Genomic DNA, 22,674 nt, shown 5'->3' with positions numbered 1-22,674 from the left:
AGCCAGGCAGGCCCCAATTGCAGTGGGACTCTGTTTGAAATTACAGTGTCAGGACTACTGTTTGACATGTCTGTTGGGATTACAAATAACATTTGGGGTGCATTTCAAAGGAGGGAAACAGAATGCTAAAGCACTTTGTGTGTATCAACTGTCTGGCAGCTAGGGGGCATGGCTAACCCCCGAACATGGTGGACGTGCCTTTGCCAAGCTCCAGGCTGGGTCTGTGATCCGGCAGACATCAGCGGCACTGCGGGGCCATCCTGGATCCCACACAAGCTGCCTACCTACTAGCACTGTTGCGGAGCAGGAGGGCGGAGTGTGAACCCCGATGCCGACCGTGCTGAACCAGCTGCGGTGGTCTCTCTTGAACAGGGCCGGTCTGTTGGTGGAGAGACCAGGGCCTCCATAGGCGGTGAGCGGCTCCTAAGTGTTGTGCCATCCTGAACACAGAACCGACACCGAAAACCCCCGGAAAGCGCCATCGGAGAGCACCGAGCCAAGGTGTCCTGCTGCTGCGGGTTGTGATTGGCAGCTTCCGCGCCAGCAGGCCTGAGCTTACACCCCTAGGGTGAGTGCGTGTTGTGGCCTGCGACGCGGGTTGTCCGCGCCACCAGCGGAGCCGACAAGGCTGGGCCCAGACCAACCTACAACTCCGGTGTGCATACCGTAAAAGGGCCTGACCGGCGGTAAGTGAACCTGCTTAATGAATTGAATATTGCGGTCGGGGCCTGGGACCTATTGATGAGCGTGCACTAAATGCCCGTCGAATGAGCAGGGACACCTGGAAAGTGGTGGTGGGGGTGCGCCAAAGAAGCGGAGGCCTCCTCTCTTCTCCCAAGCCTGGGACCGCTTCACTGGGCCGCTTCATGCTGTAGCCCTGGAGGTCCCAACCAAGAAACTGAATGCTGGGGAGTTCTCCTCCGGTGTGGGCGAAGGGGGTATCCTTCCAGAATGACCAAAGACCCCACACTAGCAAGCGACTGTGGGGATTGAAGTTGGGATCAGGTGGACACTGGATGGGCTGGGTCACTCCTGGGGCTACACAGCAGAGGGCCTAAAACGGCAGACTGAGTTGGCCCCTGACACAGGAGGCGTTGAACTAACAGAGCACTTACCCTGGTAAGGAGGCTGCAGCAGGGGGGCTCTGCTGGACTACCACCATGCAGATTTGAGTGTGGGGTGGGCAAAGGGCCCAGCCACACCTCCCCTCTGCAGAGGAGTGTGAGAGCACCAACAGAGCACCTACACCACATCAGACATCGTCCAATACTGCACACGGAGGCTGGTGCATTATACCAGCACTTACCAACTGGGGGAACAGCGTAAAAACATATCAAATCAACCTCCCCCTTGCCTGGTCTTAATCCCTCCCCACTCAGCCCATCGCTGCAACATCTGAGACCACAGTGCAACTCATGATGGGCCGCACGAAGGGTAGACAACCCGACCCCTTGCCATCAGGAAGCATAGAAAACACCAGGCAGGAAGATGCCGCCAAGATTCCTACCACAGTCTATATTCCGACGACAGCCATGGAGTCCCCACCAGATAAACTGGACGTTATTCTGCAGGAGGACCTCGACTAGCGAAAGGCATTTGAACAACAGATTGGTGCTCTAACTACTGGGTTTACGCTCTAAAAGCTGACCATGACAAACTGGCTACCACTGTGAAAAGTAACAAAGTGCACATCACTGAGATCCTGCCACAACACAAGGCTCATACGGAGCAACTAGAGCAGCTGCGAAGTCAAATGGCCAGCCTTCAGGTCAGTGTCAAAGACACGGAGGGTCCGTCGCGCAGAAATAATGTACACATCGTGGGACTACCAGAGCACTGTGAGGGGGCCAGTCCAACACACTTTGTGGAACAGTGGTTACGGGAGACGGTAGCACCGGAGGGGCTGACCGACTTCTTTAGTGTGGAAAGAGCACATAGAATACCCACAAGGAAACCAATAGCTGGAGCGCCACCTCGACCTATGATAACCCGAATACTCAACTACAAGGACCAAGACACTTTACTCCGCAATGCCAGAGAGAGGTCTCCAATCCTGTTAGAAAACAACTGGATCTCGCTGTACCCAGATTTCACAATCGCGGTCCAGCACCAAAGGGCCCCCTATCATGAAGTCAAAAAGAAACACAGAGCTCTCAATCTCAAATATGCCTTGCTATTTGCCATCCCGGCTCAAAGTAATGCACAAGCAGAAGTCGTACTTCTTTGGAGCCCCGGAGGCAGCTGCAGAATGGATGGAGGTTACGTTCCCTGTTGCTTTATCTCAAGAGTCGACACAAAACTACAGTCAAAGGACACAACCAGCAGAAGGGGGAAAACACGTCAGAGGACAACAAACCACATGGACACCATGAAGAGCCGCTCACCGGAACAAGTCATGGAGAGTCGAAAATCAGCATTACGTACAGCAGCGACTCTCAACGATAGGGACCAGCTCTCCTCAGTTGAGTCCTCCGAAGACTCCAACCCCCAATCGGACTCAGAGAACAGTCTGGCCATGTTTTCAACACTCACCCCGCAATTAGTGAAAGATTACTTGGGATAATACCAGTACTTAATTACCAAACCTGGCCACAGTGCGCCCAGAGGTGGTAGAGCGCTGATTCGTCTGTCATTATGGCCTCACAGTGCTCCCTTCAATACATTAGGTTTAATAACTGGCCAGGGCCTGACCAGAGCCATTACTGTCAAGCTGACGCAGGTTTTGGAGTTACTGCAGGACACTGTAACCACTGCCCCGTAGCGAATGCATGATGTTATGAGCTGCACTGTTTTCTGCATTGTTACTTAGTTTGGTCCACCGTTGTTCTCTGGGTAGACCTTGTATTGGGTTTTGCAAATATAATAATAATTAGGTATTTAATCACCTGACTCACTCCTATTCATGTCCTACAGGATCCCCAGTTACCAGGAAGTGATGGAGTGCAATATCCTGCACATACAATTATGGCTGTGGTAGGAAAGTGCACTTTTATAACCTGGAATGTTCGAAGTATGGGGTCCGTGTAAAAGAGGCACAGAATTTATGCAAAACTGTCCAGAAGAAAGTCACACATCGTTTTTATGCAAGAGACACATCTCACTAACTCAGGCTTCTAAACTACGCAAAAAGTGGAGGGGGCAAGTGTTTCATACATCTTACTCGGCACTTGCAAGGGGAGCCTCTATATGGGTCAGGAATGGCACCCCTTTTATAGCCCTTGAGCAGCGTATAGATAACCTAGGTAAATATGCCCTAGTCCACTGCACGCCAGATGGCACTCATGTGGTGCTGGGCAGCATATACGCTCCTAACTGCCAACAAGACAAATTCTTGGGAATCCTACATTACTGACAGACTGGGTATGTTACCCCTGGAACTTCAGGGGGGGGGGCTAAAATGTTGTTTTAGATATAAGCCTAGACCACTCTCTCCCTCCACTGAAGAGGAGAGCACCCAGGAAACAGTCAAACGCGCTTCGGGGATGGGCTGAAGGAAGGTCACTGACTCATGCATGATTTATTAAAAATGCAGGCCACCGTGAGTACTCTATCTATTCTCACCCTACAGACTTCATACACGAATAGATAGGGTGTTCGGCTCCCCAACCCTGGGCACTCAAACTACACATGCTACTTACCTGGGAAAAACACTATCGGACCACAACCCCTAGAGATCACCTTTTCCTGGGGGTAGATCCCGATCCCAACATGGAGATTGCGCCCGCAATTACTAGAAGACTCCGTGTTTTGCACCACTCTCACCACAACCATTACTAATTACTTCACTGAAAACACAGACATTACATCCTCACACTTTACAGAATGGGAAACATTCAAGCCTGTAGTGAGAGGGGTGGCTTTTAGTACCACATTGAGAGCCCGCCACACAATCAATAAGGAACTACAGGAAGGTGAAGATAAACTGGACAGGTTAGAGCAGGCCGCGGTCTCCGACCCTACTAAGGAACCAGCCCTACAAGAAGCACGTATAACACATGCAGATTTACAGGTTATAGATCTTCAATCATACATGCATCGGCAGCACGCAGAGGCCGATAGATCGGGCATTCTCCTGGCCAGAATATTACGAGATGCGCTACCCTCACCCCCATCCATGAGGTTATAACGGCAGAGGGCACAAGATTGAATACGCAAGTAGACATCAACCTAGCGTTCAGGGATTACTACAAAACACTGTATGAGGCCCCTGTGGATACGGGGGGGCGTCCTTCGCAGCATTTATGGATAGTCTTAATTTCCCTCAGCCAAAACAGGCATACCAAAAGGAGCTAGCAGCACCTATAACTAAAACTGAGATCAGGGCGGTGATTAAGGAACTACCACGCAATAAAACCCCAGGGATGGACAGACTACCAACAGAGTTTATTAAACCTTTTCGGCTGCACTGGTTCCCTGCCTAGAGCGCCTTTACTAATCAGCTCTAGAAACTGAGTGCCTCCCCCCTACTACGATGCAGGCACTAGTCACTTCCCAAGCATGGCAGAGACTCTGACATCTCTGGGAACCGACCACTCTCACTATTGAACACCGAATACAAAATCTTAAGTAAAATATTGTCTCGATGCCTTCTCCCCTTTCTGCCACAACTTCTACATATAGACCAATGTGGATTTGTCCCAGGTCGTAGCATTTCTCTTAATAGCAGGTGCTTATACCATGTGCTGACCGCCACTGCCTCGGACTTCCACGGGACGGGGTGTTTCTCATTAGACTTAAGACAGGCTTTTGATACTCTCAGCTGAAAGTATATGCTGGAAAAACGTGCGAAATACGGCATCCCGCCGGCCTATATAAGACGGGTTAGGCGATTATACACGTCACCCACAGCAAGAGCCCGAACAGGAGTACACATCCCACAGTCTCACTCAATCAGCCGTGGTACACAACAAGGCTGCCAGCTTTCACCCCTATTATTTGTACTAGCACTCGAGCCCCTAGCCATAAAGCTGCAGACGGAGGCTGAAGGGAAGGGTATACGCATTGGCGGCACTACACACACCCTGTCAATATATGCAGATGATATTATTCTATACCTAAACAATCTTCAGGATAACGTTTGGCCTATCCCACGCATCTTCACTCAGTTCCAAAGAGCCTCCGGCCTCACCCTTAACAAGACCAAATCGTATACTTTTTACTTTCAAGCTGCGGAACAACTGAAGCCTATACGCTTCAACCCTCTAACGCTCCTGATTGCACCCACCACCTTTAAATATCTAGGCATACAAAAATATATAGGGGTCTGTAGGAATTACTAGATGGCAATCTTTGGTGAGCAATTAAAACACTCAAAACCGGGGTAGTGTTCTGGACGTCACTACCACTCGCTGTGGCGGGAAGAGTGGCCATCACCAAAATGGTCATGCTCCTGAGACCGATCTACTACTTTACCAATTTATCAATAGTGATCCAGACTGATATATTTTTTAAATGGTTGTTTGATGGAACAACTACCACTTGAACAACTACAGTCTAAACAACTACTCCTTAACCACTACTTAGTCTAAACCACTAAAGTTTTAACAACAACTATCTTCTACAACTACTGTGCCTTTACCTCGCTTGCCTTTTCACCATTAATGTATCTATTTTACTGGTAAGTATAAACCCATATGTATATATATATATACATGTATGTATGGGTAATGGGTTTTTATGTACCTGTAAAACACTTGAATTTCGTGGTAAAGGCATGCATGCTAAAGACATATGCATTGTAAAGTTAATATTGGTAAGTATTAACACTATATATATATATATATATATACACACACACATAAACACACCCCTATACCCACTATTAATGTTATAAAATCTCTTTCCACCCAAAAATCCTACACTCACCCCAAAACTTTAAAATTCCCTTTCCACCCAAAAACCTATACCCACCCTAAACCCTACAAATTCCCTTTCCACCCAAAAACCCACACCCACCCTAAACCCTAAAAATACCCTTGCAATCCCAAAAACCCATACCAACCCTAAACCCTAAAATTACCCTTGTCATCCAAAAACTCATACCCACCCTAAAATTACCCTTGTCACCCAAAAACCCATACCCACCCGTAACCCTGAAAATATACTTACCACCCAAAAACCCATGCCCATCCAAAACTTAAAAAGTTCCTTTGCCACACAAAAACCCATACTCACCCTAAACCCTTAAAAATACACTTTTCCACATATATATTACACATAATACTTACCTCTAATACTTACCTTTTAAAGTAATTTATTTTACTGCGAGTATGCCTTTAGCTTTAATGCATTTACAACGAAATTCAAAAACTTTTCACATTAAAGAACACTATTTTAGAAAACGGTTTCCTAAATTCCTTTTGTTTAAAAAAAAAAAAAAAAAACCATCCACTCTACAAAACCATATAAAATTCAGCCATCCACCATTTTATCAATAGTAATACATTTAGGGCACATTGTTACGCGAGCCAAATACAATGCTTGGCATACTGGCTTGCTGGACATAACCTCCATGAGGTAAGGTTCACACAGCAAGCATTAGCCCAAGGTTCCCTCCATACTCTATCTACTATTGCCCAAGGGACGTGCCCAGCCCACAGCCCTCTTATTACTGAAGGTAGCCCTTACATATTGGAGACAAACTCTACACTGCACAAATCAGAGACTCCTTTGTGCCCACAACATTCCGCTGATGGGGATCCACACACCTTTAGGGGTAATCACTACCTGTAGCATTTCCATATGGGCACAGGAAGGCGTAAACTCTTCGGCACCAGCATGTTATTAGACCATGAGAATTTCGCCAGGGAGCAAAGGGTGCCGAGATTCATTTATATAGTGCACGCACGCATCACTAGGCATGTCAAGCAGCACTGGGCACCAGGAAATGAAGAGCCCCCCAAGCAGGAGCAAGTCCATGCACTACACCTAATGGCTAACAGATGTAACCTAACTCCGTGGCTAATGCATTCGCACCCACGCTGCAGTCTCGCTGGAGGCACTAAGAGCAAAATAGAGTGTGGACATTGGACAGGATCTATTGGACAAGTAATGGGATCTCATTCTGGAATATCCAAAGAAAGTGTCCAGAAATGCTACGTTTAATTTTATATAGTACATGGTGCTACACAGGGCCTATCTCATGCCACACCGATTGAACAGAATATACCCAGAAGTGAAAGTCCATTGCCCACGATGTTTCACACACAATGCCGACCTCATAAACATGCTACGGGCCTGCCCACGCTTGTTGGCCATCATAGAGATCCTAGGGACTGTAACTGAAACTACAGGCAGGGACACAGCAGCATACTGTATATTGGGCCTACAGCGCTGTCACAAGAAGCAGAAAGTGCAAGCCTGATTTGCTAACCTTGCTTTGCTCATAGCTAAACTATCAGTTACTATGAGGTAGAAGTCTGCTATGCACCCCGGTGGCCCTCAGCTGGCATGGGGAGGTTGTCAGATGGGGCAGAGCAGAGAGTGCAGCCAATAGGCGTGAAGAGAATAGGTTGTTTTGAAGACGCAGATTTAACTGAACTGGGACACAATATTAGAGGGATTTCTCACCTTGGAACCCCTACCAACATGATACAGTATAGGATGAAGCATTACAGAACATGCTAACCATAGGAACGGTGCCGGAGCCCCCCCCGGTCACTCTGCTGACCGAATACAAACCTACAGTCAGGCAGGGCAGCAAATACAAATATACTTGAACTAAGTCCCACATCGCAGACAGATGTGAAGGAGTGAGTCAGGTATAGAGGGTGGGGGTGGTTAAGGGTAAAGGGATTGGGGGGGCTGTTGGGGATGCTGTTTTTTTATATGTATATTGATACCATGACCAATGCTGCAAGCACATGCTGGCAAGGGTCTGACAGGGTCACAAGTACCTTATTGCTGGTATAACTTAATGGACACTGTTGGACATTTTACATAGATCCTTCTCCTTGGAAAAGTCAGTATGTACCGAACGACAACATAATTGAACAAGGTCTGGAAGTTATCAACGAAAACTAAAAGTATGGGAGCTAAAAACTCAGCTTTGATTTTACCAGACTCTGTCTCAGAGTTTGTTAGGGGTTGCAGGGACTGGCTATAACCGGATTTAAGAGTTTTAGATGTGGGAGGACATCACGATTACCATAGTACGCTCCCCACACACAGATCTACCCTCAGAGCCCAAGTTTAGTGTGGTCATCTTAAAAATACTGAACGTGGGTTGGGAGTAGCCCCGGGAACCTTTACTCTACTGGTTCTTTCCTACCTACTAGCTTGTGCCAGGCATAAATGTGGCACCTCCAAGCATCCGCTTCAGATCACTTGTGGACTTGTGGAAGAGCAGAAGAGGACTGGACCTGCTATCCGTGACCTAAGAAGAATCCTGAAGACTGCACCTGATATCCCTCTTGTACCCAGGACAAAGAAGTAGACTCCAAGGGTCATAAGACCGACCTCCTGGTACGACAACAGGACCACAACACGTCACAAAAGGCCTTTTCCTGCAACTGACCAGCAGTAACTGGAAATGGACTGGACCCTAGAGTGGCCTCTGCCTAACACTTTGTGAGTCTCAAAGTGTCTCCTTTGAGGTCCTGGGTGCTGTATAAGGGTACTCATATGGTTGATTTGGACTTAACGGACTAAAGTCAGAAGGTAAAATCTTTGACCAGGATGAATCGGATTACTGTATCCAACCAAAACTCTATTGCAGTCAGCGTCAAAATTGAACTTAGGTCCTGCTCTACAGCTACCATTGACTATCATTGCCACTTGGTGCTTCATTATGCTATTTTCTACTCAGAATTAAAAAATTCATATCTCTGGTTCCCCCGATTGGATTTTTGTCATTTTGGTGTCATTTTAGTTATTATATTTTACTCAAATGTTCTAATTCTTTTCACATGTTGCACACCCTGGATTTGGGACTATGCTTGCAACAAGGGCACATTAACCGGAAAAACAGCACGCAGGGCATGCTCTGGATAGGAAAGGAGAATTTTGGAGAATCCTGCTTGGCAGCAAATCAATAGAAGGGCTATATATATACTTATCACTAGCTCAGGTTAGAAGTCCAATCATCAATCACTCCTCTTTGAACTATGTTTTTTCATTTTTTAAACCCAAGTTGAAAGGGAATTTTCTTTTCCATTATAGTTCACTAACATGGACTGCGAGTTCATGATCCTGTAAAAAAGTGCTCTCAACAACTGGTGTAAATCTATCCATCAGTTCTGCTGAAGCCTTCAGCAAATACTTCTATTTGAATTGGTATTTGAGTGGAAAATGCAGTTTAATTTTGGACGCTCTTGCACAACAATATGCACAAACTTTGAAAGGATCACTTTGAGGTGTGTGTATGCTTTTTTGACAGGTCCAGTGAAGCATCCGTTAATAATCTGTCCGCATTAATGCCGTGGAGAGTCTCTAGGCCAAGCCGGAAGAAACTCGGTAATAAAGAGGTACATTAAAAACACGTGTGTGTTTGTGATTGGTATATATGTGTGTGTGAGTATATATATATATATATATATATATATAGTCTTGTTATGAATTAGACTATATTCTGATTGTTCTTTTTTTAAGTATGGATCAATTTGAATATGGAATTGTATTTTATGCAGTTCAGTATTGAGTACTGTTGCTGAATCATGCTGCTAAATGAATGCACTTGAAGACATCATATAATTTTATGAACTGTAAAATACAATATTTAGGAAGAGATAATAAGAGGAAATCATTTTTTGAAAAAAAGATTGGGATTGGGAAATACATCATTTTTTTATGCAGTCTCTTATATACATCTTTTTCATATATATCCCTCTGTATCGTCTTACATCTTTTTGCACAAATCACCTCGTAATAGCACTCCTTAGATAAGGCTTGCGGACTAGCTTGCACTTCTTGGCACTTTTTTGCACTGCTTTGCATGACTAGTTTGCACTTTCTTTGCAGCTTCTTTGCACATTTCCTGGTGCTCAATCATACTTCAACTGGAAGTATATATTAGGCCTTCAACATGATATTATTTATACAAAATATTTATAATCAAAGTAATTGAATATTAACTGGTCTCTAACAGATACAAGGGAAGAGATCTTAAATTGTCTTACTGTTGTGAGGCGTGGAGTAGGATTGTAAAAAATGTTTTCATGGCTTAAATTGGAAATTTCAGTGGCATTTTTGTTGGAAAGGATGGGAAATGTATTTAATTCTTGTGGATGATTTGGAACAAGTTCTACTGTCTATAGAAATGATGGGGACAATAAGAAAAAGAAAAGGGCACTTTACCCAAAAAATCCCAATAAGAATAAAAACAAAGAAAGAAAATTAGAAAATGTAAAAAAAAAGGTGCTATTTAGTTAAAGAATTGTATATTTAAAGTTCAAATGTGCACAATTGTATGCCCCCTGATGCTTCAGAAAACAGGTGTCTGACAAATGGTACTTTACAGCAATGGAAAACTTTGGAAAGACCTGATGTGGATTTTAATTGGGTGATGGTGGAATTAGGAGGGAAGTCCCTTTAAATAGCAACTCAATAGCCCAGTGAAAGGCTTTTTGCTGAAACGCGTGAACTTGGAATTATGGTTTTGAGAGCGGAAAAATAAAATATATGTGGAACCATTTCGGATTTGTGTCATCTCCTATTTCAAAGTCGAGATACATACATACATACATACATACATACGTACAAACATATATAATACATTTTTTTTACCATGCCAAACTCCTAGAGGAGATCAAAAGGCTGGAAGCATTGATTAGAGCCGAAAAAGATGTGACCAAAAGTGAAGAACTAAGAGAGCAGAGGAAAGACGCCTCATCAACTATGAAAAATCAATAAGACATAGGAAGCAAACTAAGTCTGTGAGGGACGAACATGATTACAAAACAGGACAAATCCTAACCTTTGTGAGAAAATTTGATGGACCTAGAAAGCAATTAAAACAATCGACTAGTCGCCTGAAAAAGACACAAAGAGATACTTCTGAGTCAGATGTGGAAAAATCAGAAGGTGAACAGTTGACTAGTAGAAAGGAAAGTGACATAAGAAGCAAACTGACCTATTTTCAGGAGTACGAGTCTATTAGGGAAATACGCCAATGACCAGCGCAGAGAACACATCCCAGGAGAAAAAAGAAGGAAGGCAAGGGGGAAAAAGAAGGGGGGAAAACTCCAAACACTGAGAATAACACGCAGCAAACGGGGAGCGAAATGGAAATAGAAGGATCAAAACAAACAGTGCTGAATTTGTCTAACAGAAATCTGACAGAGAATAAGACAAGAGTACTGGAACTGGGCTTAACCTTTTGCCCAATTATGCAATTTAACGACACACAAACACGAATCGACTTATATAAATTCAAATGGAAGTTGAAATTGATGAAATTACATCTACAAAATTGCAAAAAGAAAGACGATCACAGTTCTCAGACAAAAGAAGTAATGGATCTCCTAACAGGAGCGGATTTGGAGACTTTATCGATACTGCACGGACTGGACAAATAGTCAGACGTGTATGGGGAAACAGAAGGAGGCACAGTTAGAATGCTGGAGGAAACAGGAATAGCCCAGAAGAGTTGTGAGAGCAACCTAAGGGACAAATCCAGATTTATTCCGCGATCTGCGCATGATGGAATTTATACATTCCCAGAGGCAGTGATTGAGGTATTAAAAAAGTTACAAGAACAGAATTTTAATAAAAGAAACATCTCGAAAGACCAACGGGAAGCCATTATGGATTTAAAACAAGACGATTCAATAATAATCAAGCCCTCTGACAAGGGAGAAAATACAGTGATCCTCAACAAAGAACAATACCTAAAGGAATCCCTCAAACTGACACATTCCCATTACCAGAAGGGACTATGAAACTAGCATTTCTGCATTCAACGGACTTCTGAACAAATGGAAAGACAACCTTTTATCACTTGACAAAGATACACCAACAAAAACAACAGTTGATGGACAGAATGCAGAACAAAGTCATACATTCACCCCAGTACAGAGATCTGGGCCTTAATCCATCGTTTTTTTGCTCACCATGCAGTTCCAGTTTGAACCCAGCCATATTCAAATCAGTCTTGACCCTGTGCCTCATGGGAACAGTCCAGCCCGAACTGCCAAGCCAATTGTGTGTCTTTTGCTCGCTGGGTCCTGGGCTCACTGTGCCACTGGAATGAAGCTATCCTGGCTGAAGAGGGGTGAAACTCCGAAACCAGTCCTAGGTTGCTTGTTTCCGGTCCAGGAAGGACCTGGCTTGGCAGTTCGGGCTGGACTGTTCCCATGAGGCACAGGGTCAAGACTGATTTGCATAGAGCCAGGTCTAAACTGGGGTGGCATGGTGAGCAAAAGAATGATGGATTTAACTAATCTCTCTTGACTGGTGGTAAATGTTTTGATTTGATCTGCATCCCGTCTATCACTTGTGTCTATTTTGCTTTCTCGCCCTAAGTGTGCCAGGTGTACCCAGACGTGGGTCCTGGGCTCACCATACCTCTGGAAGGAAGCTATCCTGGCTGAAGAGGGGTGAATCCCCGAAACCGGTCCTAGGATGCTTGTTTCCGGTCCAGGGAGGACCTGGCTTGGCAGCTCAGGCTGGACTGTTCCCATGAGGCACAGGGTCAAGACTGATTTGCATAAGGCCAGGTCTAAACTGGGGTGGCATTGTGAGCAAAAGAATGATGGATTTAACACAGATCTCTTGACTGGGGGTGAATGTTTTGATTTGTTCTGCATTCTGTCCATCAATTGTGTGTCTTTTGCTTTCTCACCCAAAGATACATAAGGACATGCAATTCCACCCAGGATGTCCAATAGTGTCCTCAAAGAACAGCTTGTTGGAGAACACCTCAATATAGACTTTTTTCTTGCACCGATGGTAAAAGTTTTAAGTTCATTTGTCAGAGACACAAAAGATTTTCTCAGAATCATTGAAGGGATACAATGGGGGGATGATATGTTTCTGATCACACTAGACATAACCAGTCTCTACACGTGCATCACATGAGAACGGCTTAACAGCTATGAGTTTCTTTTTGAAAAAGAGGTCCTTAAAATACCAGGAACATAATCAGCTCTTATTAGAACACATTGCGTTCTGTCTCAACAACAACATTTTCATATTCTCAGGACAACTTTACCTGCAAACACAGGGTACAGCTATGGGCACGTGCTTCGCCCTCAGCTATGCAAATCTCTTTGTAGGCTGGTGGGTGGAGCACGTGGCCTGGGCAGGAGAAAATAAGAAATGGGTGAATCCGAGGACACCGATGTCATCTGCGGCGTACCACAAGGATCATCACTCAGCCCCACCCTCTTCAACATCTACATGAGCCCCCTCGCGGCCATCGCACGCCAACACAACCTCAACATCATCTCCTACGCCGACGACACCCAGCTGATCCTCTCCCTCACCAACGACCCCAACACCGCCAGAACCAACCTACACGAAGGGATGAAAGACGTAGCCGAGTGGATGATGAACAGCCGCCTGAAACTGAATTCAGACAAGACGGAAGTCCTCATCCTTGGATCATCACCCTCTGCCTGGGACGACTCCTGGTTGCCCCCTGCCCTGGGCAGCGCACCCAAACCAACGGACCACGCACGCAACCTGGGCTTCATCCTGGACTCCTCCCTCTCGATGACCAGACAAGTCAACGCCGTCTCATCGTCATGTTTCAACATCCTACGCATGCTCCGAAAGATCTTCCGATGGATCCCCACCGAAACCAGGAAGACGGTCACCCAGGCACTCTCCACCAGCCGTCTGGACTACGGAAACACCCTCTACACCGGAACCACAGCCAAACTACAGAAAAGACTCCAACGCATCCAGAACGCCTCCGCACGACTCATCCTGGACATCCCCCGACAAAGCCACATCTCCGGACACCTGAGAGACCTGCACTGGCTCCCCGTCAGCAAGAGAATCACGTTCCGACTCCTCACCCACGCACACAAGGCCCTACACGACCTGGGCCCCAGGTCCCTCAATGACCGCCTGACCTTCTACACTCCCACCCACCAGCTACGATCGACCAGCCACGCCCTCGCCGCCGTTCCACGCATCCGAAGAGCCACCACGGGAGGAAGATCCTTCTCCTACCTGGCAGCCAAGACTTGGAACTCCCTCCCCATCCACCTCCATCTGACCCAAGACCACCTCTCCTTCAGGAAGCAACTCAAGACCTGGCTGTTCGAGCAGTAGCGGTCCCCCCTCCCCCTCCGGGTGAGTAGCGCGCTATACAAATTTCTTGATTGATTGATTGAACCTGGCCCTATGAGCACGCTATAAAGATGATTTATTCAACATCTGGGGAGGCACCCAGAGAGAGGCAGAAGACAGATATAACAGCTCTTAAAAATAATAAAACTTGAATCTTAAATTCACGAGCTGTATTAGTAAATAACAAGTGGTATACTTAGACCTCACAGTATACGTTGAAGATAACATATTATACACCACTCTTTACTGAAAATCTACTGCAGGTAACTCAATTCTCCACGCTGGAAGTTGTCATCCACGAAGTGTGATTGACAATATCCCATTTGGGGAGTTTTTACGAATCAAAAGAAATTGCTCCACGCTCAGTTAATACAGCACATCCAAAGCAAGTGCTAGATGGAGATTTCTAAAGAGGGGTTACTGTAAAGGAGTTCTGAACAAAGAGGGTAAATGAAAAGACACAATGGATAGCACTCAGGAGAAAATTAATGCAAGAATTACCACAGACTAAACTCAAAAGGCATCGGAACTATACCAAATTCTCAGAAGAAATTGGCAAATCTTTAAGACTGACAATACTATTGGGCAATGTACTTCAGATGCACCACTTATCATCCACAGGAGGAGCACCTCACTTAAGGAACACATAGTTAGAAGTCACTTCACAGACAGGGCGAAGAGTAAAGATCCAATTAGAGGGTATTTCCCATGCACATGATGCAAAGCCTGTAGATATAGTCAGAAAGTGCAGGGGTACACTGTGCCAGGCAGAAAATCGAAGATACAGCTAAATAAACTTCTTAACTGCAACTCGGACCATACAGTTTACTGCTTAACATGCCCATGTGGCAAGCAGCATGTGGGGAGCATAATCCATTCCACTGAAAGAAGAATACTTGAGCACTTATGGGCAATCGCAAATAAAGATCAAACTTATCCGGTAACCTGGCATTTTGAGCTAGAACACAATAGCAATAGCAGTCTCCTGAAATTCTTCTGTCTGGACCAAGTGAGTAAGGACGAGAGGGGAGGAGTTAGAGTCAGGAAACTCCGAACCTTGGAATCAAGATTTATAATTCAAATGCAGAGTAAGGCCCCGAGAGGACTGAACAATGAGGAGGAAATGTGGATCCATATAGGATAATAAGAGAAGTACCGCTGACATACATATGGTTTAAATCAGATGTTTTGCCCATCCAGGGCACAATTGTAATCTTCGTTGATGCATCAGATTGAGGACAGACTGTCCTCAATGTAACTGCCAATACAGGGCTTTACCACAGGGGTAGCATAGCAATCTATGTAGGACATCTATTCCATGAGGCGACAGATGCCAATTCAGTTGGAAAATGCATCAAGCATTTATTGGCTAGCACTATATACATCTGGTATATAAACCAACATGTTACAAGATGGCCGTCACAGTCATCACAATGAGTCACATACTCATCCTCTTTCGATTTCAATGAACTTTCTTTTTGTATTAAGACAACTTTATTATTCATGTAAATGAACCATTGTTATTGACACTGAGGAAGGCGAGCGTGCCGAAACCCGTCTGTCATCCTGGTATGATGTGGATTAAATGATTGAAACCAAATCGGCTTCGAGAGTGCGCTCTATTGTTTGCAGTGAAATCGGAACTGCCTGTGTTCCTAATATATCATGGTCGCCAGGAGATAGTTCTAGTTAGGAGCATGTTTTTTTAGGATTTTTTTTTTTACTTGCTTACTTTGGCGTCGTTCGAGGAATCTTCACAAAATGTGAAAAAAAGAGCTCTGGGGAGTCTTGTTGCACACAAAGTTTTGGGGCGAATCGTGACGTGGTGGCTGAGGAAAATGGGGTTGAAAAAAGGGTGCATTTGCAATGGTAATTCCCATTGGACCTGTCAACACGACTACAACCCGAACCACTGGAGAGAATTACACCCAATTTGGCAAAAAGCTAAATTTAGTTCCGTTGATAGTGCTTTTTGATATTTGGTGTCAATCCGTTCAGTAGTTCTTGAGAAATTTAAGTTGAAAAATATAGTGATATCTGTTTGAGGATATTTTGCTGCAACATAGTGGATAATTACGAATGCACGCACCAACAGGAATGCTGTGATTGGCTGGCTGTAACCTGAACTGAAAGTTGCGGCCACCATTTTATCAATCGAGGAATGGTTCCTGGGGCCGAAAATTTCTGTGACACCTGACATAAGGGGTCAGGGTGGTGGTATTCTGACCCCCATGTTTCAAACACAGGGGTGATAGTGACACAAGCTTTGTGTCAAAAATAGATTTTTTTAAATTACGCACAATATTCGTGATGACACCCTGACCATCAGTGCGGTCCATCGTGTACAATGGTGGGAAAGTCACAACTATTGCAGCGACATCGTGAATATTGGCGAAAAAAAAAATATTTAAATATAATCATTCAGAGGAAAATCAAGAGGACAAGGAAAAGGCTGGAAAATACGAAGCCAAAAAAAGACGAGAACATAGGCACAGAGAAGAACACTGGCATGGGAAGAGAGGCCAGTAATGGAAGAAAGAATAATGGAAGAACCGACAAAGCATCTCACGGTAATTAACCTGTCTAAATGGAAACTATCAGGGATAGAATGTGGGACTTTGAAATTGGGACTCTCGTTTTGCCCGGATATGAGAATAGACTATGAACAATTGAGATTTAACCACTATAAAGTTTGCCAGCAGGCTGAAATTGTATCAAATAAACTGCTTAAAACAAAAGAATGAGTAGAACCGCCATACCAGCAGACCCCCAATCTTAACCAATCTAGCTATCACTGACATTGAGACACTACCCATCCTACATAATTTGGGGGACACAGAGGGAGGAACAGCACAAATTTACTCATGGGACCCATTCAATCCCATTTTTTTAGAGGATTTACCAACACCACGTCATCTAAATTGGGGCCATATGTGAAACTAAGTTCAGGTTGCACTCCAAATTTAAACTCCAAAAGCTGTAGGTTTTCGGGGCAATTATGTTTTCATTAAATTATTATTTATGTACACCTGTACATCTAAAAATGTTACCTGAGCTGATGGTAGCTGGAAAATGCAAATTCATATGATTTACATTGGTTTGTGAAATGAAATCTAATGCTCTCTGCTCAGTTCCATCCCAAATTATAAACAAGTCGTCGATGAATCTCAACCAACTTATAACCTTGTCTTTGAGTGTGTGATCATATTGTTGTTTGAGGACCAGCTCCTCCCACCAGCCCATATGTAGACAAGCATAGGTGGGAGAGAAGCTGGCCCCCATTTCCACACCTCGTAACTGCTGGTGGACTTGGTTCTTAAACATAAAGAAATTATTTTCGAAACAAAACGTGAGCATATTGATCCGCATTTTATTATGATGTGCAAATTTTAAATCACAACTGTTAAGGAAGTATTCCACCGCTCTAATTCCGTCCTTATTTCCAATACTTGTGTAGAGCGATGTGACATTGAGTGCAATAGATAGATATCCGGGTTGCCAATGCACCTTCTGAATTTCATTTTAAAAAAATCACCAGTATCCTGCACATACGATTGTAAACTTTTCACCTGATCTTGTAAGAAAAAGCCTAAATATCTGGACATGTTTTCTAAAAGACCATCGCATGCCGCAATAATGAATTTTCAGGATGAAATAAATGGTAGGTATTGTAGGATATTCTTTCTTTAAGTATTTATATTCATCCATACTCAAAAGGTCCATGCTTTTCCATGCCAGAAGTTTGGAAAAGAGATCATCTTTTATAGTTTTCATTTTTTGAAATGAACTTTTCCTGTAACACTCGATATCATTAAGTTGTGACTGCTTCCTTCATATAATCCACAAGTGGCCACAGGACAATATTACCTCCGTTATCAGAGTTTCTGAAGACCATTTGTTTTTCCTTTTGCAACCTCTCAATTAGTTGATGATATTTTATTTCTTGGTTGGTATATTTTTTCTTAAACCTTTGTAGGTTCCCATTCAATCTTTGTTTTTTTTTTAATTTGTTAACCTCTGCTACCAACTGTTCATTAAAAATATCCAAGGAGTCCTGAGGCACAATAGGAGTAAATTTCAATTTCATTTTGAAGAGGGTATTGGGTTTGGCCGATATTTCGTTGAGTGTCGCATTAGGGATGCTAGTAGCGTGCTGTAATTCATTTGAGTCTCCTAGATTGAATTGGATTACATTTTCTCTTTGTAGGCGCTCGAGGTCTTGTAATAGAGGTAATTCTTGTGTCAGATTTGATTTGTCCCTTAATACTAGGTTTGATGCCACATTGCTGTAATTTTTTGTTGTATTTTGGAGCAAATAATATTTCTTTAATTTGAATTTTCTTATGAACTTGTATACATCTGTACTAGTCTGCGTATAATCAAAGTTACTCTCTGGACAGTAGGACAAACCTAAGGCAAGTAGTTGTTCTTCTGCTGCTGTAAGATCTATGTGCGCTAAGATGATTATTGTATTAGCACTACTGCTTGATTTTAATATAGTTTTATTTACTTGCGTTTCCAATATCCTCGACCCTGAGCTGGCTTCTTGTTTGGACCGTTTTCTGCAGGCTTTCCTTTGCTCGTGTATTCTCTTGTTGTTCCGCTTTTTGCTTGACTGCTGTTCCTCGGGCAGAGTGTCTCTCTCCTGCTTTGCCTCAAAAAATCCAATTCTTCACCCAGGGAGAGCTTAATTGGATTCTTATTCAAACTAGCTGCATTTGTTTCAGGTTCAGAATCACTGTCCAGCGCCGAACCTAAATCAGATGCTGATGGTGTATTGGCATAAATCTGGTTAGAATTCTTTTGTTGTTCCTTTTGTGCTTGCCTGTTGGTCCTGGCATTTCTCAGTGAGTTGAATTTGCATGAGAACGTGATGATTTGACCATTGTCAAAATCATCCTTATCTTTCTTAAATTTATAGGTTTTTCTGGACTTTATCTTGTCTTCTTCCTTCCTTAATCTAGTTATCATTTCATCACGCAACTTTTTAGTCTGCTGATTTTCCCCTAATATTTTAATATCTTCATTAAATGCATCTATTTTGATTTGCAATTCCTGTCTGTCAATGTCTGCATACTTCACCAGTATTTGGACTAGTTTGCGCGACGACTCAAGGTTGAATCCAGCCCACTCAGCCATCATTCGCAGGTTTGGGGTTTCATAGCTGGGGGCTATCATGATCCTCAGCTCCCTAGGAATCCTGCCAACATCCAAGTATCTTTGGAGGGACTTAAACTCCCACCACTTGGATTGCTCCTGCTTCATTGCCTTCTCAAGTTTGCAAAATAATTCCTTGATGTTTCCAGTAGTCCCTTCACTTGATCCTGCTGCCCCTCTGCTTTGATCTGATTGCGCTGTTGGAGAGTCCGAGAACATCTCCTCTCCAGCTGCTTCCCTGTCTCCTAACGTGTTGGCAGACATAATACCGCTCCAGCCTGTTGTACTGACACCTCAGGGGATTACGCGGTTGATAATGTACACTCCCGCTATGATCCCCATAGGTCCACCTCCCTTCCTGACAAATTGCACACAGTCTTTCGCCTACCTTGTTCCTGTGGTTTTGGCGTTATGACCTTCAGTCCTCAGCTCATCAATGCCGCCAGCACGCGCTGGTCTCGTTACACGCTGTCGGCTATCCACCAAGAATATTTCCTTAATCCATGTCGTCAAGGGGCCTCCGTGATTTCCGAGACCCAGAATACCGGATACTACTTCCGGTTTCGCACAGTGACGACAGCCACGTACAGAGATGCCGCAACCAGGACACTGCACTTGCCTGAAGACTGACTTGGCGAATACAGAGCCTGCTTGCAAGGGTGGGGTCCGGATATACCGGAGGAAGTCAACACGGTCAAAATATCACCAACACTCACATATTCTCCCAAAGAAACGAGTGATGACCGCAGAGAAGTGCAATTTTTCTTTTATTCCATCTGAAGAGTTATTGTTGTCATTACACGTTTCAGCCGTTCACCGGCCTTGATCACATGACAACGATACAAAAGACAGTTCACCAGTTAAAGTGCTCCATGCTTGACATGTGACAAATGAATATAGAGAACATACTAATTCTTAGAATTAATGTGTATCTTTACTTCATCATCATTGTTTCAAAACATTTTTTACCCTTATTTTTTTCTATTATTTTTTCTTTTCTCTTTTTCTTTTTTATAATTCTAACAATTGCAATGCAATTACTATATTCAGAGTTTCGTAATTATCACATGTATACATTTTAATTGTGTAAACTAAGTATTAATCACATTGTGTTGGACATTCACTCTTATCTGTATAACTTTGTACAGATTCTATCCTCTGCCTATCCTCTGCCTAAATAACAACATATTTCTGTTTGGAGGGCAGCTTTACCTACTGACACAGGGAATTGAATTGCAATGGGCATGTGCTTCGCCCCCAGCTATGCAACTGTTTTCGTAGGCTGGTGGGAGAAGCACGTGAAAGACAATGAGGGGTGGGTCGAGAAGATAGCCCTATGGGCAAGATATATCCACTACCTTTATCGTCTGGAAGGGCTCCGCTTCAGAAGTGGAAAAATACATTAAGATCCTAAACAACAATGACCTCAATCTCACGTTTACCAGCAACATTAGCAGTAAAGAGGTGCCTTTCCTGGACCTTATGGTCTTTGTGGCAGAGGATAGAATCTGTACAAAGTTATACAGGAAGCCGACAGCAGGCAATACTGTACTTCATTCTAAAAGCCAGCACCCACATAGTTTGATTCATAGTATCCCATATGGGGAACTATTGCGACTTAAAAGAAACAGCATACTTGCAGAGGATTATTCTAAAGCAGCAGGTGAATCCCTTAGAAGATTCAGAAAGAGAGGGTACAAGAATCACATACTGTATAACACTGTAATAAAGGTACACTCCATCGAAAGACAGGAACTGCTGACTTATAAACCAGCTATATTGTCTGACACTGGGAATGATACATCAGCTGTGAGGTTGATCCTTGGCTTTTCAGCTGAATTACATAAAATCAGAGGTCTATTACAAAGGAATTGGAAAGTTCAGCAGGCAGATAGTGTAATTGGATGATCGTTACCAATTAGACCAGATATCACATATAGAAAGAATGTGTCATTAAAAGATATTTTGATCCAAAGCCATTTCTTGGAGAAGGGAATAACAATGAGAACACCAGTTTCAGGATTTTATCCTTGCATCACCTGTAAAGGTTGTAAAAATAGCATCAAGGTTAAGGAGTACGCAGTCCCAGGCACAAAAGTCAAACACATTTTCAGCAAATTTCTCAATTGTAACACCAATTTTGTGGTGTATTATGTGGTTTGCCCGTGTGGTCTCCAGTATATTGGAATGACGATTCATCCAGCAAAGAAACGTATACTGGAGCACATAAGGGCAATCACCAATCATGATAATTCATATCCAGTGGCCAGACACTTTGTGGAAGCCCATGACTCCAGAAGTGACAAGTTGCGTTACTTTTGTCTGGACCAAGTTCCAGTAAAAGAGAGAGGAGGAGATAAGGTAAAACTGTTGCGACAGCTGGAAGCAAGATATATTATCGAGCTCCGAACCCGCACTCCCTGGGGGCTTAACAGTGAGGAGGGACTCTGGTCATTTGTGGGATAAAAAGACGCAGTTGTGTATTGGCCCATTCAGGGCTCTATTGATTCATAGGTTTCTTTCTTTTCTATTTATCTGTGTCACTGATCAAAGAACCACTTTTTCGTGTTACCATATGCTGCCCATTATTTTATGGTAAATATAGGGACAAGTAGACAATTAGGCAATAGGATGACATAATGAATATTGAATGGCTCTTCTGCCCATCGAGGGCGCAATTTGTCCATGGATAATAATCCTATTTATATGACATTCATCAACAAGAATAGTTATTTGTCATTTGTTACTTGTTACTTGTTATTTTTATTCAATAGTACGATGGAAAGGGTAAACATCAGCCGTATAAATTGCTATGAGAACTAATTTTGGGTCTATATGCACAAAGACAAGCCCATTTAGGGCGGGATTCAGTGCATTGGCGCAAGTCTATGAAAGATCTATAATATTGTGGAAAACGAAACTGTGATAAGCAATTTACAAGTTGTCACACACAATGATGTTTAAAAATTTATTTGAAATCATGAATCTATTCCTAATTGTCTAAAAATGAATTTCTGATCAGCCATAATGGTACAAGCTAAGATGGCCGACACAGAAACACCTAAAGAAACCACTCTTACACAAGTCCTTTTTTTATTTTTGCAATGAATTTCTTTGACGAATGATTAGCTTTGTTATTAAAAGGTGAATAATCAGTGTGGCAACTAACATTAACAAAGGCCAGGTGGAGCTTTTGATTCTTTGAAGAAAGCTGGAATAAATCTACATTAATTTTCATGAGCCCAAGTGCGCAGTCCTGTGTGTCCTTTGACAATGGTTTGT

At 43.5% G+C, this 22,674-nt stretch overlaps 1 protein-coding gene across 2 annotated transcripts in view; it reads right to left on the bottom strand.

Moving 5' to 3' along the window:
* Positions 1-22,674, bottom strand: part of LOC146866026 (cytochrome P450 1A1-like) — a 197,643-nt gene that overhangs the window by 88,894 nt on the left and 86,075 nt on the right. The window lies entirely within an intron of this gene.

The sequence above is a fragment of the Triturus cristatus genome, chromosome 2_1 (genome assembly GCF_964204655.1).
Source record: "Triturus cristatus chromosome 2_1, aTriCri1.1, whole genome shotgun sequence".
Classification (NCBI taxonomy): Eukaryota; Metazoa; Chordata; class Amphibia; order Caudata; family Salamandridae; genus Triturus; species Triturus cristatus.
The sequence above is the reverse complement of the archived record's forward strand: the minus strand, read 5'-3'. Positions and strand labels throughout refer to the sequence as shown.